Source organism: Amphiura filiformis, chromosome 7 (assembly GCF_039555335.1).
Source record: "Amphiura filiformis chromosome 7, Afil_fr2py, whole genome shotgun sequence".
NCBI classification, from domain to species: domain Eukaryota; kingdom Metazoa; phylum Echinodermata; class Ophiuroidea; order Amphilepidida; family Amphiuridae; genus Amphiura; species Amphiura filiformis.
Genome location: NC_092634.1, coordinates 62,759,473 through 62,765,578, shown reverse-complemented (window position 1 = coordinate 62,765,578; position 6,106 = coordinate 62,759,473). Strand labels below are relative to the sequence as shown.

Here is a 6,106-nt window from a genome sequence, read left to right as displayed (position 1 = left end):
TGTATCTAGAGCTCTTTTCAATAGCTTTCGAAAACTAAACGGATGAAAGAGTACAACTGCAAGCAGTCGCTAAAGACAAACATGGCTCTCTCAAAACTGTTCCAGACGAAGGTCATGGTGTGAGGATGCCATATAACACAGCCTCCCATACCATCATCATCATGGATAGAGAAAGCGGGGTGGGGTGGGGGTGAGGATGCCATAATAGAGCCGACCATACAAGCATGACAGCAGAACGGGAGGGGAAGTATATCACAGCCCCATTATTTGAAATGGGGACGACTAGTGTAATCATCTCCAACCGTCACCTTTTGAGTGATTAGGTTACAACAGGTACCCATAGCATCTGACTACTAGGGCGCTTTCTAATATGGCTCCACCAAATACTGAAAATTTAATATATCGGTCATTTACCAAGCATAGACAGTTCGTGTCCAGTGTCTATATTTTAAGGAGCAAGAGGTTATTTTCCCCATATATTATGCATCGGTATTTTACAGGCGTTCAAAGTACTTAAAATCCCTAATAGAGGATACTTTACATGCCAAAATCCCAAAGTTATCATCGTGGTCAAGGTCATTGGAACCAAATGTCAAAGGTCATTGTGCTAGAAGGCTTAAAAGTGTTTTTTATTTTTTGAGCAAAATTTGTATGTCCTTAGAGGTCATTTCGGGGTCATCTTAGACACAGAATTCCTATACTACTTAAAGGAAACACTGGAAACACTTCAAACACTTTGAAGTGTTTAAAAGTGCAATAAATAATTGCGTGTTAGTGTACATGGTGTGGGCCTGGTAATCGGCTGTTTTTAATACTAGGCGCACATAAGATTGTTAGTATTATGATCTGTCAAGAAAAATATCTGTAAGTAGAGAGGGCGGCCTATCTGCTGTGTCCTGGCAGGGCATCAGTCAATATGAGACATTAAATATTAAATGCGAGGATCGAGGATGCATGCCTGAGAAATATATAATAAATAAGGAAATGGAGCTCAGACAAACTGGCATTATAATAAAGGAGAGAAAAAATCAGCACCGTTCGGATTCGAACCAGCGCGCACCCACGATTACATGTCGTTGAGTTCACCACCACACGCCATAACAGCCCATGGCGGATCTGCCGGCGAATTGAACATGTAATGATTTGATTCTCTCGAAAATGTCTCACGGCCAATGTACATTAATTATAAGTAGAGAGGGCGGCCTATCTGCTGTGTCCTGGCAGGGCATCAATCAATATGAGACATTAAATATACTGCGCCAATAAAGTATCCTTACACTTGCAAAAATAATCACAATTTCAAAACTGAACAATACTGGGGTAAATTTGTTTTCTTAATAGATGCACTACCTAATCCTGCACATTATGACATCACATTGAATCCAATGTGGCCTCAAGAAGTAAAGTTACAAGCAATTGAATAGACGAAGGTCCAGTTTTAAAAGTGACAAACTGGCCTATACAATGCGCAAAAAGATTCCAACAAGCGAAACAAAGAGACAACAAAGTTTCTTCAATGAAGCGTTATTTAAAGCAGTTTTTATTTCAGTTTTTACTTTTCATAACTTTCATTTTATTTGTCAGATCATTTGTTTCAGTTTTCCTTTGTTCCTTTTGTTTTAAATTTAGCCAAACGCATAAGTTAGCCATTCACCACTCTCAAACCAGATTTGTGGTCTGTAGAGTTTTGAATAGGCCAGTTTGTCACTTTTGAAACTGGACCTTCGTCTAATCAAATGCTTGTAACTTTACTTCTCGAAGTCACATTGGATTCAATGTGGTGTCATAATGTGCAGGATTAGATAGTGTATCTATTTAAAAATCAAATCTACTCCAATATTGTTCAGTTGATTATTTTTCCAAGTGTAAGGATACTTTATTGGCGCAGTATATTAAATGCGAGGATCCAGAGGATGCATGCCTGAAAATATATAATAAATAAGGAAAAGTGTGGTGAACTCAACGACATGTAATCGTGGGTGCGTGCTGGTTCGAATCCGAACGGTTCTGATTTTTTCACTCCTTTATTATAATGCCAGTTTGTCTGAGCTCCATTTCCTTAAGAAAAATATCTGTAAGTCAAAAACAGATTTGCCCGTCTTGGTACTTTGACAGGAATACAATCTTTACGAGAAAATATGTGGTTAATTCATGGTGGCAAGCAAACCATGAAATTATTTCAACTTTGCGTAGATTTTTCTCGAACTTGCAATTCACCTTTTCGGAAAATCCCATGAGCCTTTGCGTAGTTAACCCTGATGATGTAAAATCGATGCGCACATCTTTACTGCGCATGTTGATCATCGATTAATTGCGCAGTAAAGATATGCGCATCGACATACGCAAAGGGTTATGGGAGTTCCCTAAAAGGTGATTTGAGGCACAATACATGATAAATGGCAATGAATCACGCGATCAAACTTATTCAACTGCATGATTGATCGAATCTACGTCAACGTCCATTGTACCTGAGTGTCTACGTGCAGTTCTTGAATAGAACAGATAACAATATCGGCCTACGTGACGAGCTTACACCTAATACACATTCAATGCATGCTGTGATTTTCTTTTCAAAATTTAAGAGTACATTTAGTCTTTTTCCGCGACTCTTACACCAAGTTGAGAATCGTACTTTGAAATAATTTGACATTTTTGCAACAATTATTTACCATGTTTACAATGACTCAATTTCACCATTTCTTTATTTCAATATATATCATGTAAATAGGTTAATGGAAACATGTACGTATAATTGGGATTCAAATAATAATTATATTATAATTATAATTATAATTATAACATTTACATTATAACGAAGAAGGCAACCAGCAAGACTATTATAGTAAGAGTAAAACATAACAACAACAAAAACAACAAAATCAATAACAACAACAACAACAACAACAACATTCAACATAAGATCCAAATAATTGTAGATAAACTGTATAACAAGTCATAAACTATACAATCTGGACACATTAAGTGTATCCAATGTTGCATTTGCCATTGGAAGAGGCATGCTTAGGGTTAAACATCCGCATTGCTGGGCAATCATTTTGATACAGCCTGTATAGTAAACAAATGAGTCTTTAACTGCGATTTAAAGCCATAATGCGCGATTCATATCAAATTGTAAATTTGTTATTCTTTACTAAAATGCTGAAATAACTGTAAGGAAAGGTTTCTGTCCATTTTAAGCCGAAATAAAAAGGTAAAATCATATAAACTTCAATGGTTATTTTGGCCGCATCACGTATGTAGTTTTATGGGGACTTAATGTGCGAATGCGACATTCCTCTGTTGACCTGACAAGCACAACGAATTTGGTTGATTCCATTTAGGTGTAAGTTGGGACATGTGGAGGGTTTGAGAAAAAAACCCAATTTTATATAAGAAGATCGTACATTATGGCTTAAAATTGCTCAATATCGGGTAAGTTCTTGATTTGAAGAGGAATATTGTTAGTAAGGCAGATGAGAAAGTACGAAGTGCACGTTGACAACAGAGCGAGGTGAGATCTTGATTTTGTATGTTACAAAGCAGGACTTCGTAGTTGATACGTTTTAACTTTAAGAATATTACCGGAGTTATGTGTTCGCGAAATTTTCAAGCGTTACAAGACGGGCAGCAGATTTATGTATGCTTTGGGGGTTTTGGAATAGCAATATCAGGTAATCCACAAAGAAAACTATTTCCATATCTAGGCGATAAGTTACTAACAAATGCATGAACCAGTTTCTCTGTTGTATGACTATCAAGAAGATATATTTGTCCACGTCATGTTTGTGAAGTGCAACAGATTGTAGTAGAAGATGTTACACTGATTACTTGTCAAGAGACATATGTTCAACACCCGGGGGTACTCAACTTTAGAAGTAACGGGTACCGGTGTTGGGAAGTAGGGACCTATCGCCTATAGAGGTTGTTTTAAAAAGGGTTGGTATTAGCAAATGAAAAGAGAGAAAAAAAAGGGGGGGGGGTAATTGGGTACAATATTTTAAATAAAGATTTTTTAAAGTTTGAAAAAAAATGGGTCATCGGGTATTAAAAAAATTGAGCATTTGTTTCCAATTTGGAAACGTATATGCTGAAATAAGAGAACTTGAAAGTTTCTACATTATTTTATGGCATTTTATGATAAAATTCTAGAAATAAGGGTAATTGGACAGGCGAACCTAAAACAGGCGGCCATCGGGTATATTCGACTTCAAAAGTGGCGCATATAACCATAACTTCTAAAGTTGAGTGTCCCTGGGGTTTAACAATTACACATAGATTTCTTTTACTGGAGGCTGGTTCAATCGTTGAGTCACATATATTGATGGATGGAAATGTAGATAAATTGCGAAGTCGAGATGATAAATGAAGAACTTCCGTTTTGTCAGCATTCAGTTTGAGATCATTTGCAGTTGACCAATGAATTAAGTCTTTGACCATGTTGTTATATAGTTCAAGATTTGAAATACTTGCATGAGAATAAATTTAAGTATCATCGGCATGAATTATTTTTGACAACCTACATGAATCTATAATATCCTCAATTAGCGCAGTTTGAAGTGTGGAAGAAAGTGGTCCAATAACTGATCCACGTGGAACGCCTTCTTCAGGTGTATGAATGTGAGATATACCGTATTTCCATTAATGATGACACGTTGAGGGAGATTCTGAAAGTATGATTTAAACCAATAAAAAGCTATTAAGAGGTGAATTTGATAGTCCATAATGATGAGCTAAACAATGAGGTAATAATTAAAAATGTTTAATTGTTGAAATATAATCTAATCTTAAGGAAAAGAATAATCAAAAGATTAAGGAATTGATACACCTCTATCAACCACAAAACATGAAGCTTGTCCATGTTTGTTTATTATCAGTGTCGACACATAGCGAACCCTCTTTATATAATTATATTCGACATAGAGGGTCTTTGACCGAGCAAACCGTATTTCATATTGGACATAGCGAACCTTCTACATCGTCGCGGTGGACCATTTTTCATATTCGACATAACAGACCTTCGACATAGCGAACACAAAACATTTTTTAAACGTTTTAAACGGGTTATTGTTTTGGGTTTTGATTTTGGTAAAAACGTTTTAATAACATTAAACGTCGGGTTTTATAAAGGTCGTGTAAACGTTTTAAAACGTTTTGTATGGAAACACACTACAACAAAAAATTTAAATGTTGGAAAAATGATATTTATTAAACTTTAAAAAAATGTTGCAACATATTCTGTCAACTCTTAAGTAACATTATGTTACAGTACTTTGGAGGAAGTTTTCATAAAAGGTTTTGAATGTTATTAAAACGTTTTATACCTTTTATATACCCTTTATATAACCCGACCTTTAAACGTTTTCTGACCACCTTTTCTAACATTTTAAGAATAATATCAAAAACGTTTTGTGTTTGCTGGGAACCAATCCAACATGCTTAAAATACCTTACCTATTAACAGATCACTTTCTGCCGCAAGGAACCGGGGGTTCGCATGATTGACGACGTTGCCTTGCTTTGGCACCATCGGACCATTCAAAACCCTGGTCGGACAGGATTTGGAGAAGCGCTTCGTCCGCGCGATTTTCGGCACGTGGGTCACGGCGTATTCTTGCTTCGACTGCATCATCATTTATCTCCAAGATATTTAGATTTTGTAGAGGCGCAGCATGATTTAGGTTTGCGCAGTGTACAACTGATGCCACAGCAACAATCAGTAGAGCGAGAATTACCTTTGCCATCGTCTATTCGTGTAGCTTGTTAGCGTTATGAGTAAACCGATATTTTGTTAGGCTCTTTATAGTTTTCTGCATGACTTGTTAATCACGTCAGTAATGATATAAACAGTCTGGGCCGTACACCACATTTCGCCATTATGCATTCTAGAAACGCTTGCTGTTAGAATAAGAAAAATTTTAATGCTAATTTATTGCACATTCTAGGGAAGCGTGGTTACCTTTTTAAAATAACCGAGTGAGAGGGTTTTCAAGAAAATATTTTTCCTGTCAAAACTGAAGCATCCTCTGTATAAAAGAAAATATGAATATTAACTGCACATCATATATAACGATTCGTGATACCCAATTGTGGCACATTTGATGTCGTTC

The 6,106-nt window shown here is 36.3% G+C and overlaps 1 long non-coding RNA gene across 1 annotated transcript; it reads right to left on the bottom strand.

The window, feature by feature from the left end:
• Positions 1–2,909: 2,909 nt before the first annotated feature.
• On the bottom strand, positions 2,910–5,872 carry LOC140157441 (uncharacterized). The gene is made up of 2 exons (XR_011859681.1): positions 5,451–5,872; positions 2,910–4,664 (listed from the first exon to the last, which is right to left on the bottom strand). It is a non-coding gene; the product is annotated as an uncharacterized lncRNA (long non-coding RNA).
• Positions 5,873–6,106: the final 234 nt, after the last annotated feature.